The sequence below is a fragment of the Sebastes fasciatus genome, chromosome 9 (genome assembly GCF_043250625.1).
Source record: "Sebastes fasciatus isolate fSebFas1 chromosome 9, fSebFas1.pri, whole genome shotgun sequence".
NCBI lineage: Eukaryota > Metazoa > Chordata > Actinopteri > Perciformes > Sebastidae > Sebastes > Sebastes fasciatus.
In genome coordinates this window covers 26,297,748-26,320,392 of record NC_133803.1, presented here as the reverse complement: position 1 = coordinate 26,320,392, position 22,645 = coordinate 26,297,748, and the positions used below count along the sequence as shown (strand labels likewise).

The 22,645-nt window shown below is 40.1% G+C and overlaps 1 long non-coding RNA gene across 1 annotated transcript in view; it reads left to right on the top strand.

Annotated features, from left to right (window-relative positions):
- LOC141774362 (uncharacterized) overlaps window positions 1–20,598 on the top strand; it is a 28,967-nt gene extending 8,369 nt beyond the window's left edge. Inside the window, exon 3 of the long non-coding RNA XR_012595317.1 lies at window positions 20,573–20,598. This is a non-coding gene — a long non-coding RNA (uncharacterized LOC141774362). The remainder of the gene's footprint in view (window positions 1–20,572) is intronic.
- The last annotated feature ends 2,047 nt before the right edge of the window (window positions 20,599–22,645 follow it).

The window sequence follows — 22,645 nt, the reverse complement described above, 5'->3', positions numbered from 1 at the left end:
TTTCTAACACTTAAAGAACACAACAGCACATCTAAATCTAGAGATTTAGAGATTTTGTTTGTTGTAATAACCTACAGTATATTGTATATTGCTGTTTGTTCCTCTGAAGCGCTGAAACTATTTGCAACCCATCATTTTATAGTCCACGATGTTGCTGACGGATCCCTTGCTTCTCCTCATCCTGTTGCTCTGTGGCATTAATCACTCTTCATACAGTGTCCCGGTAACAGCAGCATCAGGACCAGAGCTGTATCACGTGACACCGGGACAAGAGGAGGTTACTGTACCTGCCTTCCTCACATTATCAATGTCACTCCAGGAACAAAGGGAAACTGTGAATGTTCTCCTTTTGGGGAATTCACTTTACTTATAATATTCTATTAATTGAGGCCATGTGTTATCCAAACATATTCCTATACTTCCTGTTATATTGTTCGGGTGATTTAATGAAATAGTTCTTATAAAGAAATAGGGATTTCTCACTTTATGACATGGGTTGGGTTTCATACTTCTGTCTGTTTCTTTTGTTTTTGTATATGGAAGCACCGTTGGTCACTTCTTTAATTATCTCTTCATGCACAGTTCATTTGCTTTTTGCATTGCTATTCCAAATTGGGACTTTCCATGAAATATTATGGAAAGTTAGGCATCGGTCATTGTGCGAATTTACTCTTAGTTCTTAATTTTCAGTTCAGAAATAATAGTTCAGTTCAATTCGATCTCACAACAAGGTGTCATCACGTCTTTACCAAATAATACTAAAGAAATTATATATATATATCAGTCATTTATTACAAGTGTGATCTGGTCCAGTCACTGGTCAGTAAAATGTATTGGCTGTCAGGAAGTCCTTAACCTGAATTGATTCATAGTAAAGTCTTGGTTTAAATAGTAAACCTTAAATATTCTTAGTTGCATCATTAAATATTAGCTACGGCTAGAAGTCCTATATACATTACATTGATTGCACTTTATTTAAATGTAACAATGCCTATATGTATTGTCCTTGTCAAATAAACAAATAAATAAATTGGCTTTAGTTTGGATATTAGTATTTGCCTGTGGTGGAAAGTAACTAAGTACACTTATTAGAGTACTGTAATACTTGTATTAAATATTGTATTCTCTACTCCATAACATTTGTTTAACAGTTGTATCTATGAGTTATTTTTCAGATTCATATTTTACATTTAAAAAAAATCCCAATACATTAATAAAATGCAACACATTATTAAATATTAAACCAGTGATTCCTAACCTTTTGGGTTTGTAAGCTTTTACAGATAACAGCATCTGGTTGGGGCCCCTTGACACATTTCAGATGTCTGAGTTGTTAGCAGTTTAAATAACTGTCTGTTATTTCTTTATAGCAGACTGTTGCTATGAATAACAGACTGTTGCTATGGACGCAGTTCTGATGTCGTACTCTGGAGGACCATTTTTGTGTCAAATTATTGATTTCTTAGGTAAGTAGTTGTTTAATAAGCGGGATAACGTACAGCTAGTGTTTCATTGTTTGAAATAAACCCCTTCAGGAGTGCCGCATCGCCCTGTCAGGTTTATTTCACAACAATGACCGGCTCGCTGTACATTATCCCTTACTTAAACCAGTGATTCCCAACTTTTTTGGCTTGTGGCCCCAAAAAGTAAAATACTGTAATGTAAAAATACAAGTAAAGCTCCTGCATTTAAAATCTTACTTAAGTAAAAGTACAGAAATATCAAAGAAGTATCAAAAGTAAAATTCTACTGGAATATATCCACAAGTTAAAAGCGACTTTACTGCAAATGATATTAGTCTCGACCTTCAAAAGTACATACGAGTCCAACCCTCGTAGGCATATTTGGTTTGGTTGAGCCTGTAGCTCGACCACCCTTGGACTGGAATGAGGGTTCACCCGAAACTGCAGTTCTTGCCAGCGTGAATAACACCTGTGACATTGTTGTGACTCTGATCATAAGATGCGTCCAGCCCTCCAGCTGTGGCTGCTGCTGCTGCTGCTGCTGCTGCTGCTGCTGCAATGGGTGAAAGTGAGTCACGGAGGTCAGGGTAAAGTCATCTTTACAGTCAGTGAAATGTCCAAATCAAGTGAAACCAAGAAATGAGGTAATCGAGACTTGATACCACAGTATCAATGGCATAGTTTCTGTCTCGTCCGCAAGTACAGGAACTAAGTAGTTCCGAGTGACCCTTGTGACGTTATAGGTCATTCGATATGAATTCATATTTAAACGAGAAGCGACTCGATAGAGGGAAATCCTTCACAACAAAGCTGCAACTTCTATAATGACTCATATTAGCTACGGTGGGTGATCTTGAGAAACAAGAAAGAGTACACTAGATTGTTTTTAAATTATCCAACCGAAAAACCCAGCCCAGTGTTGTCAACTCTTTTCAAATGAAAGTAGCTTGTAGCACTAGCTCCAAAAGTCCCTAAATCTAGCAAGAAAGACGTCAAGTCACCAACACTGACAGTCCATCCCTTCAGGTTTCCATCCAAAGCCTCTCAAATTATCATTATGAACCAAGGCTATCAGTCGATTGAAATATTTAATCGCGATTTATCGCATGATTGTCCATGATTAATCACCATTAATCGCAAATTAATAACACATTTTTTATCTGTTCAAAATGTACCAAATATGCTGCTTTATGCAAATGTATGTATATATTTACTATTAAAAATCAATTAACAACACAAAACAATGATAAATATTGTCCAGAAACCCTCACAGGTACTGCATTTAGCATAAAAATTATGCTCAAATCATAACATGGCAAACTCAAGCCCAACAGACAACAACAGCTGTCAGTGTGTCAGTGTGCTGACTTGACTATGACTCTGTAAAGGGGAGACTCGTGGGTACCAATAGAACCATTTTCATTCACATATCTTGAGGTCAGAGCTCAAGGGACCCCTTTGAAAATGAAAAAGTTTCTCCTCGCCAAAATTTAGCGCAAGTTTGGAGCGTTATTTAGCCTCCTTGACAACAAGCTAGTATGACATGGTTGGTACCAATGTTTTTTTTCGTTAATATGATGCCAGTATCTTCACTCTAGCTTTAAAACTGATCCCGCTACAACCTCTGAAAGATCGATTGTAATGTAATTTTTGAATGTAAACATATCATAATGAATGTAAACGGCGAACATGACTGTTGTTAGTACTCACAGTTGTCAAGCTGTGGAAGACTCTGGTGAAGCACAATGAGTGCACGCTGGTAGGCAGGCAGGTAGCCCGTTCAATCGTCACATTCGGGCTGAATGAAATGATTGGACCGGTTTATTACCGTCCTGCGACAGCCACAGATACCAGATTATTTTCTTTTTATTACACGGCTGTGTTGAATACTCAATAGTGATTCTGAAATATAACTAAAATGTTTCTAAAATCTTTACCAACTCTACCTTTAAGCCAACTTTGAATCTATTTGTTGGACTTCCCAAACGCCACATGACTACACTAGAGTTCTTACAACCAGTTATTCTTAATGGTGGAAATCCCAGGATCCGATGACTACTATAATGAAATATTACAGAGAAATCATTTTGACATGTTTTGAGAAATGATGTTTAGTACAGTACAGTCACAGACAAACAGTCAGGAGTAAAAAACATATAAGTAGAGGTGAACACAGCCAACTTTTAAATTGACTTCCTAATCTGAGGATTGAGGAACAGCCTGTGGAGGTATCAGCATTTCATCTAAATATGAGCCATATGCAGCAGCACAGAATCAGTGGAGAGACTTCACTGCTGCATTCCTCGTTGACATACTTTAATCCCCTTATTGCTCCAATATTGTGTCAGTCACAGAGGAGTTTTCTGCCCGTAAGCGTTTTATTGCTTTCAGTCCAACCTGTTTCCTCTAATGTGTTCTGGAAACACCACCAGAGCCTGTATATTGGGAAATAATGACTCATGCTGTATAGTGATAGTATGCACTTAACACTGCATCTGCTCATTGTTTTCTCAATCACTTAATTGTTTGGTCTATAAAATGTAAAAAAAAAAATTGAAGTTTTCACATACATCTTCCCTGTGACATCTTCCATTCGCTTATTTACTATGAAATATTCAAATATTCAGTTTACTATCGCAGAATATAAAGAAAAGAAGGTTGAACTAGAGATTAAATGGCTGACAATTAATCTCAACATTGACAACCAACTATTTAAGCTTCATATTAATGCAACTTAACGTTAATGTTATGAATATGCTATAGTTGCCTGTGTGGCATTTCAACCCAATTTCATGGAAAAGCGTATAAATACCACGACATTACAAGGACATTCATCATGCCATGAGGACGCATTTTAGGCTTTTCAGTTATCATTTGAACGTCATGCAACAAAACTACGGTAACATCCGCAGTTAGGTTGAGGCAACAAACCACTTAGTTTAGGAAAACATCATGGTTGGGCTTAAAATAAGAACGTAAAACATGTCACAGACGTAACTTCCTAAAACGAAACACCGGTCTCGAACACCAGTCACCTGGTTAGAAGTTGTGTGTTTGTTGGACCCATCCACCTCCCATCACGCCCGCCATAAGCAGTCTTTCTCGCTTTTTATTCTACGTCACGAGCTCTGAGTGTAACATATTTACGCGGATGCATTTACATTGCTGTCAGTAGGGACTACAAGGCGTACAAATAACACCGCCACAAGGAAGAACAGCGTTCTTATTGCATGTCAGTGCCTAAATTGGACCAAAAAAAGGTACCAGTACCCTAATTCAGCAGTTGAATGACATGATCATTGCTTGTGTCTTGGATATATTTATATACATACATATATCTTGGTAATACTTCAAATGTATTTTGGATACATTTCATTACATATTAGGCCTACATACAGCATACATTTCCACAGTTTGTAATGTATATTTGGTTAAGAAAAACTTTCTGTAGCTATTGATCAAATCAAATTGTACACAAATATAGTATTACGTATATGCTACAATAAAATCAACTTAAAATATGATATCTGTTGTACAGATTAAATTGGATAATGAGAAGGAATAACAAAGGCATTTTCAGTGCTGTTTTCTCAGCATGTGTTTACACAGAGACACAGTTACAGAGGTGTTTAGGGATGAACACCTAGATTCACTAGGAGCGCAATAAAGAAATAAGGGTGCCGCTCCTCTTTACTGGTGAGTACCAGCCCTTTTCAGGCACTGTTGCGCGCTAAATGGGTTGCGAATCATTGTGTCATTCATACGCCTTTTCGTGCGACCGGGCTGGGCGTTTAGCACGATGGTCCACTTCTCTTGGGAGTGTGGAATTTTTTTAGAAAATAACATGCACTCAGTGAAATTGATGTGGTTCCACAGCAGTACACCGCTGGCATAAAGAAGGACACAAAATGAGGAATAAACAGTACTATAAAAGTACTATTTTGTTCAAAGGAAGTACAATAAGAGGATGTAGTTATACGTGTTGTGAGAACATCATGAACATTTATGTAATTATATTCTGCTAGTTTACCTAAAGGAGCCAGAGGCTAGTGAAGAGAGTAAAGAAGTGCAGGCCAATGCTGAATCTGAATGGATTTATTCATACAGATTCAGAAACAAAGAAGAATATCAACAAGCTAATAGAACAGCACAGATTAATAGAATACTTTGGTATACCATGTTTCAGCCTCCGAGAGTTCCTCTTTCCCTTTTCTGTTGTACCGTATATTCACCACCAGGGAGCAGTGTTTCCAATATAACCAGGCTGTCTCATCGCCAGCTCCTGTCTACTCTGTGAGTGTGTGTGTGTGTGTGTGTGTGTGTTCATGTTGTGCTGATAGGCAGATAACCTCAAGAGGAGAAGGGGAAGTGGAGGCGGACCACATTACACACATGCATACACACATGGGGCTGGTGCTAAAGTACTTTAGCTGCAGCTGCCAGCACAGACGCAGCGTGCATCGTGCTAAGAAAAGGCCTTTAAGTGAAATGGGCAGCTCAGTATTCCCTGCCCTACTGGGCAATATAGTGTGTATGTGTGTGTGTTTTGTGTTTGTGTGTGTGTGTGTGTGTGTGTGTGTGGGGGTGTGTATGTGTGTGTGTGAGTGTGTTTTAAAAGCTGTTATGTTTCTCCAGGGATAAGTGCTGCTGCCATTAACAGCATGTTGGCTACCTGAGATAATGCTGAGAAACCAACCATCAACCATAATGACCATACAGTACCCAGTACCTCTGTGTGTGTGTGTGTGTGTGTGTGTGTGTGTGTGTGTGTGTGTGTGTGTGTGTGTGTGTGTGTGTGTGTGTGTGTGTGTGTGTGTGTGTGTAGGTGTGTGTGTGTGTGCGTGCAGCTGTCTCTTTGTGAGAGCAGAATGGAGTGAAGAGAAGACATTGTGGGGAACATATTGAAGACACTTTTCACTACTGTCACGTTAAAGTACATCTAAATGAGATGAGAAACCGCTCCAGACCAGCCGTTATGACTGTTGTCAGGCTATTAAATTGGCGTCATCAGTTGCTATTAGCCCAATAGATGTGGTTCAGTAGGGGCCTACTACAACCACCAGCAGGTTTTATCATCTATTCACATGGTAGATCACTGAAAGAAGGTATAAAAGAACACGACAGCGACCTCTAGTGACCGTGGTAATTATGACAGGAGCAGAAGAGGAAGTTAAGCGCTGTATTATAGACAGCGTGAAACTCCATAAGGGGTGGATGTCGGTGACGATGGATGGGATTCGTAGTTTTTTTAACCCAAAACACGATGTTTTCCCCTAAACTTAACTAAGTGTTTTTTCCTAAACCTAAAGAAGTTGTAGTTTTGTTTCCTAAACCTAAAGAAGCCTTTTTGTTTGTGTTCAAATGTGACGTTTCATTCAGTTTTACAACATGTTAGAACGTGTTACTTTTAAGATTCACTTCCACTTTTACAACGCAGTAGGCGTAGTAGGCCCCTAATGACCCACATCTATGGTGCTTATAGCGACTGATAACACCTATTTAATGGCCTGACAACAGTCAAATCGGGTGCCCAGACACAGTTTACACTCTTAAAGTGGTTCTCGGTGAGATGATTTTTTCTTTTCTTTTGTGCGATGACCTCATTGCCGGGGTGTTTTTTGTCGCTGGGACTCTCAGAGGTCACCTGCCAATCACACGGTGTGTCCAGTCCAGCAATGTGACATCTGTAACCTTTGATTTTCTGTTTTGATTCGCCATGGAGGCTATAACTGCTCACGCTCTGTATTCAGCTGATATGTGTGTGTGTGTGTGTGTGTGTATATGTGTGGGAGAAAAGGGAGAAATCACTGATGCATAGTGTACAAACTCAAACCCACGGCTACAGCATTCATAGAGGATTGAGTTGTGTGAAACTTGCGAAAAAAGAGTAATGCTATCCTACATTTGGCCATTGTCTTGCTCCATATTTCAATATACCGTCGCCTGTTTGTCTTAATGGTAAACCTACAAAGCAGTGTGTCAGTATAATCTGCAGAATTTGGTCCACAGCACAGTCTATTAATATTAAAATTGAGCATTAATCATGAATAAATCCCATTAGAGAGGGATTTTTGAAGTATATCCGAATACTGTTTCCTCTAACAGCTGCAAATTAAACATAAGTTCGGTCCACTAATGATGTGAAAATCTAACCCACATTCTCAGCTAATTAAAATAAAAGGAAGGAAGTCATGAATGTTTATAGATTAAACACTTTTCTAAGGAAACACAAAGGAAGTGATCCATTAAATGATTGCAGAATAAACCGGAGTAGAACAGGGTTTGTTTGAGTAACTGAATGGCAAAGTAAAGGTCAGTATATCACAGTGTTTGATCGAGGATTTTTTCAGCAGCAGGGGGAAAGGGTTTAGTTGTGCCTATATCAATAGTTCATTTTATAAATTTGAAGTAAAATGACACAAAAACAAACTTATGAACATATTTATTGATTTTTGTATTCATACATAATGCATCCTGACCCACTACGTATAGAGGGCACTCAGTGGCAAAGTTTAAAGCCTGGCTGAGAGCACTTGTGTTTGTTTAAAGAAGAGCTGTAAAGCTTACAGGGAAACTCACCCAGAGGTGGCACCTTGCTGCAGAAATATTTCAAAGTGCTCTTTACCAGTGGTTCCAAACCTTTTTCCTTAATTAGAGCACCCCTTTTCTATCATTGAGTAAACTGACGACCTTTCACTAAGTGACATTTTATGGATATTTAGGGCCCAAGCACGAAAGTGCCAGGGACCCAACGGTGTCGTATGGTGTTGTAAATTGACTATACATTGTCCAATCTGCACCAAACTTAGAATCAGGTTTTACTCAAATCAAACCACGTCACTAATCTTTCTGACTTAATGAAGTCAACACCGTAGAGTGTGAATAATTCGCATCAAAACCAATAAATAACACAGACAATAAGTTTGTCTTTACAGTCTCTTTTCCCATGAGTGACAATGGGACACACCCAAACTCTGACTCTTATGTCGATTAGATCGCTCACCCAGTAACGTTGTTGTTTTTCGCTCTTAACTTTGTCACCAGTAGCTGCAGTTTTGACTTCATGAATGTTATGGGATACCAAATGACATACTGATATGCTTTTAGTCATGATTATACAGTAGGTGATGACAGTACAATATCTGAAATTACAGGCACCAGAAAGCTAATAAAAAAACAGTTGTGTGCAGTGCAATATTTTAATACATATCTTATACATACGTCGTTGGCAATTATTTTACTGACGTTTATTGAAGTAACATTATTTTGCAGCGGTGGACATGCCCTGTAGCATGTTCCTGTAACGATTTAGTCATTTAATTATGTCTTCAAGTGGCTTAAAATGAAAAATGGAGCAAAATCATCATGGTGTTGATGTCACAGAGAGAAACCAGCCTACCACTGGAATTCAGTCGCTCAGCTAATAAAGGAGTACTCTCTTGACTTGGTTCAATCGATGCTGCCGTGCTGCTGTTTGTCTTGCTGGCAGAAATAAAACCTGTGGCTCTGAACCTGAGGATTCACCCGGAGAGGAGACTAAAGTCCTCGCTAGCTCAAGTGACTCCTGTGACATCCCGTGATACACCAACCTCCAAAAGCTGACCATTTAAAGTGGTACTGTTGTGACATCATCCTAACCACCCCATTCTTTGTAAATTAGCAGTACGTCATGCCCTTCAGAGTGGTTTTTTTCTCTCACAAAAGGACACAAGACAGGTGCTCATAAGACCGTATTAGTGCTGGGTTGAAAAGATCAAACTGAACAAATCATTCCCCAGACTCTCCACAGTCTGCGGTTGTGCATATACAGTTTCAAATAAATCAACCTCCCACTCTGGGTGGACAGCAGCTCTTCTACTGCCCAGCTAGTTGCCTTGTTCCTCCGCCCACTCATTCACAAGCCAAACACACTCAAGGTTGTTATGTCCCTTGAAAAAATGGCTTTTGTAATACATGTGTTGGACCCTTTTACAACAAAACCTCATGATGTCTGTTCACAAATGATGTGAGCGTGGGACATATAGGTCAGCCAGTGCGTCAGATATTGTGAATGGGCAGTTGTTGGCTACATTAAACCCACGGGCTCAATCTGTGACACATGAATTATTAATAGTTTATCTCTGGGAATATTGTTCACTTAATTTTCTCTGGGGAAATAGTTCTAGTCAAAGTCCTTTAGATGAAAGGAGAAAGACTAAAACATTAGTATACAGTATTAAATCACAAACTAAGTGTAAATTCAGAGTGACAAAAAAACTGATTTATTAAAAACAGCGTATGCAAAAGTAGCCGACTAGGCTTTTTTCCTGTTCCAAACTATCGTTATTATATCGGCCTTTAAAAATCCACTATCAGTCGATCTCTTTTATATACGTATGTTGGTATGTATATGGACTTATATGTACTTATGTTGGTATGGAGTATTCAGTGAAAGCCTCTCCGTTATAAAAGAGACATTAAATGCGTTAGATAAGTGAGTAAGAGTTGCTCTTATTGTAAAAATGAATTCCCATAGTCCAGATCATACTGTACTTTTGAATAGGTTCCACTTGTATCTGTCTGATGATGCTGACAATCACCTCACGATTCATGGCTTTGTGTGACTATAAGAAGGGAAAAGAGAAAGACGAATCTTTGCTCTACTGAACACCTGGACCATTATCATCATGCAGAAATCATCACAAATGAGAGAGTCACAATCTGAAAGCTCTGCGTCAACTCATTTAGGATTAACAATCAGCAATCAGAACAGATTACAGCTCATGAAAAAAAAATCCCTATCTCCCCGTTTCGGTAATTAGGACCTCAAGCTGATCTCAAGTCAGCTGTGTGTGTGTGTGTGTGTGAAGCAAAGCACTGCTGGAAAACTATGTTCGGTCAACTTCCTTCCGATGAATAGCGGTTACAAAATCTGTCAAACATCACGCTCCAAACAGCACTCCAAACTCACTTCTAACTGTTCGATGTCGCACTCATACACATTTTGTCGGATTCCGCCTCTGTTTTCTATTCCCCCGGAGCGTTTAAGTAGCGGTGCGCTAGCAGCTAATCTCTCAGGCCGACAGTCTGGCTCATGGCTAACGACTAAGTGTCAGTGTAACAGATGAGGCTGCTGTCTACACTGACCTGTTTACAGACACTAAAGGCTGCAGGCGTGAATGTTGCCCGTGATAAATCATTCATCCACAATGGCTAGAAAATGAACTGGTGGCAAATGAAGACCAGCCAGCAGCCCAGAATCAGAATCAGCTTTATTTGCCAAGTACTGAATTTGACTCGGGTTTTATGCATCGCTCTAAACGTACTTACACAGAAATAGAAATAACAGCGAGGGACAAGGACAACGAAGCTGGACAAAGAAAGGCAGGAATAGACAGGACTGTTATGGACGCAAGCGGTGATAAAATAGGTGTATATATTAGGGCTGTCAGTTGATTAAAATATTTAATCGCCATTAATCACATGATTGTCCATAGCTAATCGGGATTAATTGCAAATTAATCGCACTTTTTTTTTTTTTATCTGTTATTAATGTACCTTAAAGGGAGATTTGTCAAGTATTTGATACTCTTATCCACATGGGAGTGGATGTATGTATATATTTATTATTGGAAATCAATTAACAACACAAAACGATGACAAATATTGTCCAGAAACCCTCACAGGTACTGCATTTAGCATAAAAAATATACTCAAATCATAACATGGCAAACTGCAGCCCAACGACAGCTGTCAGTGTTTCAGTGTGCTGACTTGACTATGTCTTGCCCCAAACTGCATGTGATTATCATAGGGTGGGCATGTCTGTAAAGGGGAGACTCGTGGGTACCCAGAGAACCAATTTTCATTCACATATCTTGAGGTCAGAGGTCAAGGGACCCCTTTGAAAATGGCAATGCCAGATTTTACTTGCCAAAATTTAGCGCAAGTTTGGAGTGTTATTTAGCCTCCTTAGCGACACGCTAGCGTTATTACCACACTAATTTTGACAGTCCTAATATAAATAATATATAAATATATATAAACAGCACCAATGACAAACAATAAAATGAGAAATAAAATAAAATGTCTATATACAAGTCAAGTGTTTTGTAAGATGTAAACAATACAAATAGTGCAAAGAAATAAATACTGAATGGATAAACATGGGTTGGATGATTATGTACAGTATGTACATGCATAGATATCTATATGTACAGTGATTAGGATTTATATTGACAGTGACAGATGATGTGTACATATAAAAAAAAAAGGAAATGAATGTGCATTAAAGACTGTAAATTATAATCAATAACAGCAGCAGCGGATATTTTGGTGTTATTGATAGTATATGACTGATGTTGCTAAATCTCTACATCAACCAATTCATTCATCAATTTGATACCATCAAATATAGTTTCCAAGTTTGGGATGCTATAAAAGTCAGTTTAAGAATAACACGCTTATATTAACAGTGGAAGGATCAGCAGTGTTTAATAAGTAGTGAGGTGATGGAACACATTAATTCAGTTTTTTGCCATGTCAATCATCTCATAGTGTGCAGCTGAAATAGAAGATGCCCTGTTTGGTGGCTGGGGTATTATTCAATTTTGAAATGAAATTAAAAAAAAAAACTTCTAGCTTCATATTTGAATTAGAATATTAAACTGATAAGTAGGACTCCCTGAGCAGACAGCGTAAGGTTTACGGCTCAGACCGAATGGCAGGTGTCAGAGTGAAGATGGATTACTCCGAGCTCTCATTTCACTGGTAGACAGCGAAGGCCGAATGAAACATACAGGCAGCTGTAAGGTGATATATGACACTACAGTTTAAGACACAGACTCTTTCAGAGGCAGTAAACCAAAGGGGACATGAGGACACAGGGCAGGGAACATAAGGTACTATGAAGGTACAATTATGAACATCATAAAACCCCTCTCATATGTAATATCTTCTTTCTTTGGCCAGGCAAATTTCAAAAATGCTCTTTTGCACTAAGTAGCCACCACCATGGGCAAAATCTATCGAAGCAAATGTGTCAGGCCGGCCCTACGGTTCTCAAACTGACTTCACACCCCATCCAAAAACCTCTGCAGTAACGCAACATATTCTCATACAAACAATTCGCATGATATCTTACAAAAAGTTACTCCTCATTTTGAATTTTTGTGCATTTTCCTACGAATGTCCAACGGCATTTCCGCTCCAGTCTGTTAAAAAATAAAGGTCTGTCTTCACAGGAAACAACTTGGTTAGGTTTAGGCAACAAAACTACTTAGCTCGGTTTAGGAAAAAATCGTGGTTAAGATACGCCACACCGTAAGTGGTGTAACTTAAGTACAGAAGTTCTGTGACAAAAACTACTTAGCTAAGTTTAATAAAAGAATGTGGTTTGGGATACAATAACACCGGAAGTGACGTAACTTAAGTATGGAAGTTACGTGACAAATCAACGTTGACTTCTGGTTTCATACGGGGTACTAACACCGGTCTCCTGGGTGAAAGGCTGATGTTTCTTGACCCACCCATTCACCCTGACCTCCTCCCTATGAGGCATTTGTGGATAACATACAAATTTATTTTGCCTGATATATATAAGAATTACAGTGCATTACTTTTTGTAGGAGAACAGCCTGAATAATGTAACCGTGGTACGCAGACCCTGTACTGTACTTAGCCTGTTGTTGGTCTGTCATACCCCAAGGCCAATCTCTCCGCCTTCCAACTCCTTCAAAAATACACTGGAATACAGATAGGCAACACATCTTTTAAAGATGTGAAGAAACAACAACACATGCTCTTCAAAAGAAATATGCTTCCACTGCAAAGGTTTTAACAAAGCCAATACCAGCTCTTCTGCGAGCTTGCTGTAGATTTTTCCACAGCGCCCACTTCAGTGTCAGAGACCAAAGACGGCAACTCCCATAAGAACAACTGTGCGAATATGAACACAATGCTTTGTTGCAGACAATATGCATCAGCTGCAGAGTAGATGGTGCGTGGCTCAGCGTGAGGACCATGCTAAGCCCATAAATGTCTTCAAATGCAGTGGCTCTGCAGTAGTACATGAAACAGGTAACCTGAAAGAAATCATGTGCCTCTGTGTCCTCCGGTGTCCTCCGGTGTCCTCCGGTGTCCTCCGGTGTCCTCCGGTGTCCTCCGGTGCTCCTAACGGCATCTGCAAGATTTCACATACCGGAGGAAAACAAGCAGTAAGAGCTGATCTGAGGTCCGCTATCCATCTGCTGTCTATGAGAGCCAGCTGTCAATCACTCGCAAACTCCGACCAAACGGTCAAACTAGGCAGCGCTGATCAAATATGAATCAATATAACGTTACGTTAATGCCTATTTCTCTCCTCAAATGTTTTCAGAATCATCTTGTAGTGCATGGTTTAGCTGTAAAATGAGAAAGTTTGTGACACTGCCGCCATTGTGAAATCTGGTGAAGGAACGCCAAGTTCCGGTCACTCTCTCAATAAAATGACCTGTGATTGGTCAAAGTCTCCCGTCACGGGATAGATTTTTTTAAAGCCTTAAAACAGAGCCATGATGAGGTGCAGAAGTCTAGTTATCTCTCAGAACACTTGAATTACAACATGCTGAATGATGCCAAAAATATACCGCCTGCTGCCACTTTAACATCACATGCACACACAGTGTACAGACTTTACATTGACGCTGTGTTTCTAAAGAGAAGGTCTCCTCTGTTATGCTAATTGGGCCAGATATTGCCAGTAATTCAAGGTTAGTCAAACAGCAGTTTGTTTGGTTGCTGGGCACGCTCGAGAGACTTTCCTGTCCTCTCTCGACAACACGCTGGCAGAGCTACAGCCATCAATGTCATTGCACAGACAGCGCGAGGTAGAGCATTTGTTTCCGAGTCCAGCCCTGTGTTGTACACAAAGAAAAAGCCAGGCTGCGAGCCAACGGAGGGTGTATTCACAGGGAAAAGTATAGTGTATAGCTGCGTGGTGTGTGCAAGAGACGGATCGAGGAAGGGTGAGATTTTGCCACCTTCATATATGCAGGGCTTAGATATGTACACTTTAAAAGGGTCCTAATAGATATTCTGTCAATGTCAGTCACTCAAATCAATGTCGTCACAGCTGGGCTCTTTTAGGATGGGTCTTAACTGACTAGTGTGTGTGTGTGTGACTGTGTTTTCCAAACCTCTGTACTGTACTGTCCCCTCAAACTGCACTGTTTTTTCAAACAAATCAGCTTAGATTGCTTCAGCGCTCTCAGAAAGAGAGAGCCAGGAAGAGAGATAAATACCAAATGAAATAAGAAAAGAGAGGCAATGAGATGGAATGGGAGGGGGAAAAAAGGGCGAGTTAAAATAATAAAAAAAAAAGCCACAAGAAGGAAAAGAGAAATTGATAAACAGGGAAGATAGTCAGAGGAAATCTTTATTGCATTTTCATCCAGTCTGTCTGGTAAGAAAAGAGGCACAAAAACAGTGTTTTTCTTTGGGAGATTTCATTTTAGGAGCGGAGAATAAATTCAGTAACCCTCAATGCCTGGATGTTGGGAACACAGAAGAGGCAATTTTACTCTTTATGGCCTTTCTCAAGAGGTCTAATGTTGTTCAGCGTTCAACCAAATGGTAAAGGTATTATTATTAACAGAAAAGTGACTGTATCACACCCATAATTGTATTTTGTTGATGGATAATGGGAAATTCTGCAGTGACTCAGTCTACTCATATCCACAAAAAGGAACTAAGTCATTTCTTTGAGCTGTTTCAACATTGAGACATAATTGAATTGCACTGTTAGAAACTTTGTGATTTAATTATGTTTCAAATATATTTTTTTTCTCAAGCATGATTTTACGTGGAAGTGCCCTTTAAAGAAGGCAGCCCTGGTTCACCTCATGAATATTCATAAGTATTGTCCTGCTGCTCAGGGAAGCATTAACTGTGGCCCCTGTGGACACACTGTGACCACTGAAAGCTCATTTAAAGAATCCTTAGTTAGTTGTTAGTGTTTTTAATCTTTCAGGCTCAGCAGCATAACGGCAGCATTTAGCACGTATGGATTACCGAACAGGTCCATCAGGCTCAGGCCCAGTGGCCTAAATGGTCAGGGGGGGCCTTGACCATTTAGCCTTTTGAAGTGATTGGTAATATTTCATGTTGGAAAGTCAATCAGATGACTATAAAGACACACAAAACGACTACCAAGAGATGTGGTACCACCACACACAGATGCCAAATGACCATAAAGAGACACAAAATTACCACAAAGTGACGCTTGATTGCCACAGAGAGACGCAAAATGACCACAAAGAGATGCAAAACAACCACCTGAAGGGGCAAACTGACCATGAAGAGACACAAGATGACTACAAAGAGACCCGAAATGTCAACAAAGAGATCCCAAATGATCCCAAAAAGATGCAAAACAACCACTAAAAGGTGCAAACTGACCATAAAGAGACACAAAACGATCACAGAGACCCAAAATGATCACAAACCGATGCAGACCTGCAAAACAACTACAAAGAAATGCAAAACAACCACAAAAAAACGCAAGACTACTACAAAGAAACACAAAGAAGCACAAAACAACCACAAGGAAATACAAAACATCTACACACTACTTTGTGACAAAAATAGTTCCCTGAAAACGGTACATGATTTTGAAAAGAGCTACAATATCCAACCACTATTGGGAAATGTAGTTAAACTAGTAGTGTTGCTACGTTTAGCAGACCCCAACACTGGTAATGCTGGTGATGTTACTGCTGCACAACTGGTCATGTTCTTTCTCTCTGCCATTCATTATTGGCTTGGTAAAAACATTTTTAAAAGGGTTGCAGCCATACACAGATTACAGTTGCACACATCAGAGGCTGTAGCATGGTGCCCTTTTGTAATACATATGAGAATTGGATTTGGCAATAAACAGGATCACAATAAATGGCTGTGTCATTAACATACCTGGCAATGACTAAAACCAAATGGCTGCCACATGAATGTGAAAATGTGCTCCACCTGACAATACATGAAAAGTAGCATGCCTTGTACGGCACAATTGCAGCACAATTTGCCCTTTTTTTTGCATCTGATTGAAATTATCTTTAAATAAATTATAAAATATTATACATTTTGGGTTGATACCATTTGTTACACAGATTTGGTGGTAAATTTACTATTTTTTACCATTCAAGACTTGATAAAAAAATTATCAGTAATCCCTCCAAAATACCACATTAAGACACCAAGACCTTGAGGAATACCATAGAAAAAGCCATGCTTTGATTTTGTATCAAACACTTTTGACATTTTGAGACTTCTGCAAGATTTGCATGTTTCGCAGATTGGATGGTGAGCACTTCTGTTCTGTAAACTGCTCAGAAACCCCCTTATTGTCAAGGCTGTGATTATCCTAGAGGTCACCACAGGTCATTTTATACAATTCAAATAACTGTCTCACTATATGAAATGGCTACTATGGGGACTACCATCATCACACATGAATACAGTTGGGTTCATTGGATCCACAAGCTTTACAGTGATACCCAATTTATGTAATTCCAAGACTATTTAGGGACCCCAGTATGCAAACATATTCAAACATATCATTTATAGAATAGACGAAAATAACACATTAGTACTGCATTCAAAAAACTGCATGTGATTTACTATAAAGTGGGCATGTCTGTAAAGGGATACTTGTAGGCACCAATAGAACCCATTTTCAGTCACATATCTTGAGGTCAGAGATCAAGGGACCCTTTTGAAAATCGCCATGCCAGTTTTTCCTCGCCAAAATTTTGCGTAACTTTGGAGCTTTATTTAGCGATCTTCCCACGGTTGGTACCAATGGATTCTTTTGGTTTTCTAGTTTCATATGATACCAGTATCACTCTATCCTGAAAACTCAACCTGCAACAACCTCTGAAATACAGAATAGCGGCCGGGCCTGCCAGTGTGCCGTCGGAGTTTCAAGGGGTTAAATATCAGTATCTCTTATTAGCACTTTTATAAATATAAGACATTCAAAAGTGATCTTGAGTTAAACCATTATTCTTTGAGCATTGGGAACGAAGAATTTAGTTAAATCCATTTTAAATATAGGTTTTCCTCCATACTTTGAGAATGTCAGGAGTTTGAGCAATTTAACATCTAACTCTTGACTTTTACTGCCGTTGCCATCAAATGTCAAGCGGCGCCTCTGAATGTCTCTTCATCCCGGTGCAGAACGTATCAAGTCACCCAGCAATCTGCAGAAGTGCTGGACAGAAACTTATTTCTATGCTAATGTAATGGTGTTGACAAATGGGTTGTGATCGGGTTGCCATTTTTGAGCGGATCTGAATTGTCCCCCTGAATTGAATTGTACTGTGAATTATCATATAATTGCATTTCCAGCCGTGATTTATGTGCACATCGGGCCGGTGTGCTCCAGTTAGTTGGTTGTGGCATTTCTTCAGCTGGTCTGACTCCAAACACTGCAGGATGTTTCTCCACCAGTAAACATCAATCTTTTCCCCTCTCTCTTTCTTCATTCATTTGGTCTTTCTCTCTCTCTTCCTGTCTTACTTGCTTTCATTCATTCATTCACTGCTTTTTTTCTTTCAGTTTCCCTACCGGCGATGCTCTTTTGTACTTTCCATCATCTATCTCAGCTGTATCTGAAGGAATGACAGTGAGGTGCCCTCAGGGTTATACAGTAGCTCTGCCTCCGTCATAACGCACACACACATGAACACTCAGCTTCTCTTCTCTGTCGTTGTTTTTCTTTTTTTCTATCCCAGCGTTTGGCATTGACACGTTCTTCATCTCGTCATCATACAGTATCGGTACTGTACTGTGAATATGTCTATATCTGCAATTTTCTTTATACCAAAAGCTTAACTTTCCCACCACAAAACAAGAAGGTGGTTGATGAAAAAGGAAACAAAAATGAAAAAAGATTAAAACATCCACATACTTATCTCCTTGCGCAGATTAGCTTAAAAGGATTCAGTGTTTCTTCAAGAGTCACATCCATATTGGGAATGGAAATGTCTGAAATTAAGAGTAAAAATTGAAATCCCAATAATACATAACATGGTCCTTTCAATGACAGCAAAACCTGTTCATGTATATTTATGTATAGTCATAGCTCAGCCGTATTTTAATTATTTATCATCCACAAACAGATCTGTGCTCAAAGGTAGGATTTTTTAGTGTAGTTCAAATATATTTTTTTAATACATTAGTTGAAATTCTCATTACATCCTGACAGCTATCATGAAATCAAACGCTCAGACAAAAACAAGAAAAACAATCTGGTATCTGTGGCTGTCGCAGGACTGTAATAAACCTGCAAATGAAATGATTGGAAAGATTTAGTAGTAGTAGTGGTCGTCATCATAGAAGAAGTAATATAAAGAGCGACAAAGTATATGTAGGGAGGAGGTTGTGTTCGACTAATGGGTCCAATTCAGGACTATCAAGGTTTGAGTCTGCTTCATGATTGTGAAAAAAGCAATAAAAGCTTTTAAATAACAAAATAATGGGACTTTTATTGTGAAGAAAAATAAATGGATAAAATAAATATTTATCTCTGAATTAGCGGAGCTTTGTTAGCGGCTATTCTTAATAAAAACAAGTCTACTGTACTGCAGAGAGGGACAAGCAGCAAAAATGACGGGGGACTTTTATTGTGAAGATTACAGGAAAGGAAATCCACCGTTTTACCGCTGTTACTTTGGCCGTGGTTACACACACCCTCGAGCAGGTAGCCCTGTTGTAATGGAGATGCAAATCCCTACCAGACTGGGCTGATGTGTCGAGTCAAACCAAGTCGAGCCAGCACATGTATGGAAAAACCTTATAGCAACACTCTGCCGTTAGCAGGCGAGGCCTCAACCGTTGCGTGTCGCCACACTGTGTGGCCCTGGCTGCCCTCAATCACACAGACTCCTGACATTATACATGATGTCACACACTATCCAAGCCTTCAGGATCAAATCAACATCTCCAAATCCAACCTTACACTGATGACAGGCAGCTGACTCAAGTCTGTGTCAAAGGTAATAGTGCTTGAAAACCCATCATCCAGGTTGACTTTACTGGGACCAGCTTGTTTTCTGGTGATGCTTTTAACAGCAAGCAGAGAGCTGGACCAGCACTGGTGTGTACGCATCGACGGGCTGAAAGAATAATGGACTGGATTACCTGAGAATGTGTGGGTTTTTTGTTTGTTTTTTAAACTGCATCAACTGCCATGACACTTTGACAAAGTGCTCAGGTAATGCTGAGCAGATTGGAGCTTTAGCTGTGCAAACATTTATTTCTCAGAGCTGCTCCAGAGGCAGAAAGAGAAAATTGGCTGATATAACCCACAGCTTTTTCAGAGTTCAAGGCAGAGGCGCATGTTCGCAAACAAATGGCAAATAAACTCAATATTTACAGCTAAAGTTAAAACTACTCGATATTTGTATATTAACACTGAATCAATGTTTTATATGTAGTAAAGTAAAAGGTGTTGCTCGGTGTGATAAACCCATAGAGACTTTGTTTACTTAACTCTATGGAGCTTTTCAATCCATTTAATTTGTTCTAATTAATTGCACTACTACCCAGAGTAGGCACCTTTCTTCACCAAAAAGCTCTCATAAATATACGACAAAACACACCCAGCATCAATCAGCAGATACACAAACCTAGTTGCAAACAGCCAAACAAAGCTAGAAAATAGCATAGCAGAGCCTTTTAAAGCTACAGAGCCGAGAGCAAATCCTTGGTAACGCTGTTCGTTCAGAGGCCATCCTTACCATAATAACACTACTTTAGAAGCAACGGAGGTGAGACGGCGGCTGGCGGTACCACGGTTTTGCACTCCGCGGCTCACGTTATCGCAGTTTCGCAGCGTGTCAGAGAACTACGGTGGCCTTCAGGTAACGTAAAAACCTGAAAGGCTCTCTCTAGAGCCAGTGTTTGGTTTGTCCGTTCTGGGTTTCTGTAGAAACATGGTGGTGCAACATGGTGGACTCCGTGAAGAGGACCGGCTCCCTATGTAGATATGAAGGGCTCATTCTAAGCTAACGAAAACACAACAATTCTTAGTTTCAGGTGATTATACACTAATGAAAACATAGTCATGAATATCTATATTCCATTTCTGATAGAGTCCGCCTCCCCTCGCCCCATCGGACATGCTGATATCCCGGATGCCACGATGGAGCTAGCTCTCAGCAAGATGTGGGCACAACAGTCTCCGATTGCCAGCCCGAGTCCTATGTCATCTATCCCACGCTCCTGCGACCGGACATCAGAGCAGACTGTGGAACAGCCCCAGGTAGGTCCAAGCTGGGTCAGCCTAGCTCTTAACCTGGCTCCCTTCCCTCTTTTCCTGGGGTGGCAACACGTTCTCATCCCAGCTCGTCATACGTATACCGACGCTTTATCAGGACCCCTTGGCGTCACACAGGACACAAACAGCGGTCCACATTCTCTGAGCATTTAATATTGAAACAGATGGGTTTACATTGTAGTTACGTGGAAGCCCGGTGCGTCTCGTACAGACGCTAAAGGATGCCTTGTGCGTCGGTATCACATGCTGAGGGGCGTGACAAAGCGTCAGTATTTGACACTCTGGGAATCAGAACGGGCTGGGGGGCAATCACCGTGGTGGAGATCAACACTGAGCTAAAAGGAGAGTGAATATTGGATGTTCGCCAGGTGGACAGAAACACTACTCCAAATTAATGCTAATGTTGCTCTGTGTCTGCTGTAGGCTACGTGTATATAAGCAACTGTTTGCACGCTATAACAACTTTATAACGTGATAATGTCGCTGTTGTGTTTCCAGCTTGTTCCGCTGCCCTCAAGTGGCAAAAATAATCAATTAATGAAAATGAGAGTAACTTCCTTTTCATTCATGCACAGACTTGACATAATTGGTCAGCTAGAAAGCTAGTATTACTGCATTTCATTGTTTGAGTTAGTAGCAAGAGAGTGTGTCTTCATTATATCAACTAGCTCCTCTTTTATCCTTTGCTTTTCATTGGGCTCACTGCCGCTTAAAAATCTTCATTTATCATCAGACGAAGCTTTTGTTATTGTAAATTACCAATTTATAAAGGCATTCATTAGCTGTGAGAATTATCGACATGCTGGGGTAATGTGTTTGAAAGCTGTTGTTCAGCGGCTGATGCTTTACATTGCAGAGCAGTACATACTGTATCTGCAGCAGGATTGGTTGTGTGACAGAAAGCTACAATTATGTATACTTAAACATGTCTATTTTTGGCCCAACTGTCCTTTCTTTCAGTTGTCTGTCATTTACATACACACACACACACACACACACACACACACACTTCCAATGAATAAAACAGCATTTGTAATGTGGAGACAGGTGACTGACGAGGCAGTTTGACAAGTGATTGACAGTTGTGACAGCATGACAGAAGGAGGAGATGGGAGAAGATTTTTACAAAGCTTGATGGATCAGGAAAGGAGTCATGACTTGACACCGGACTGACGTGACGAGTGCAACCTCTGACAGCAGGATTTAAAGGAGCAGATTTTTATTGTACCGTGGCATAAAATGGCAGGACGGAGCTGTCATGGTAAATGGTAAATGGACCTGCGTTTATGCAGCGCCTTTCTAGTCTTCCGACCACTCAAAGCGCTTAACGCTAAATGTCGGCATTCACCCATTCACACACACATTCATACACTGATTGCAGAGGCTGCCATGCAAGGTGCCAACCTGCCCATCAGGATCTATTCTAAATACTCATTCACATACCGAGTGCACAGCCTTCGGGAGCAATCTGGGGTTAAGTGTCTTGCTCAAGGACACTTGAGGTCAAAAATGGGCAAAGAGGTGGATCATCAGTGTAGCTGAGGCGGGTCACGGTGATGCAGCAGAGCAGACATCTAGCAGCTAGCAACCTGGAACGGGCACCCACTTGTCACTCAAAGCGGCCACGCCCTCATTATGCTGAACTTTTGACCCATCCACCACGATCTCTTCCTTATGTGGACTTCATCGCTCTTTATACTATGTCACCTGACTTCCTCCTTTACTCCCGCCATAACTACGGCCACGTACAATGTCATAGCTGCAACTAACGATTATTTTCATTGTCAATTAATCTGTTGATTATTTTCTCGATTACTTTTTTGGTCTATAAAATGTCAGAAAATGGTAAAAAAAATGTCAATCAGTGTTTCCCAAAGCCCAAGATGAC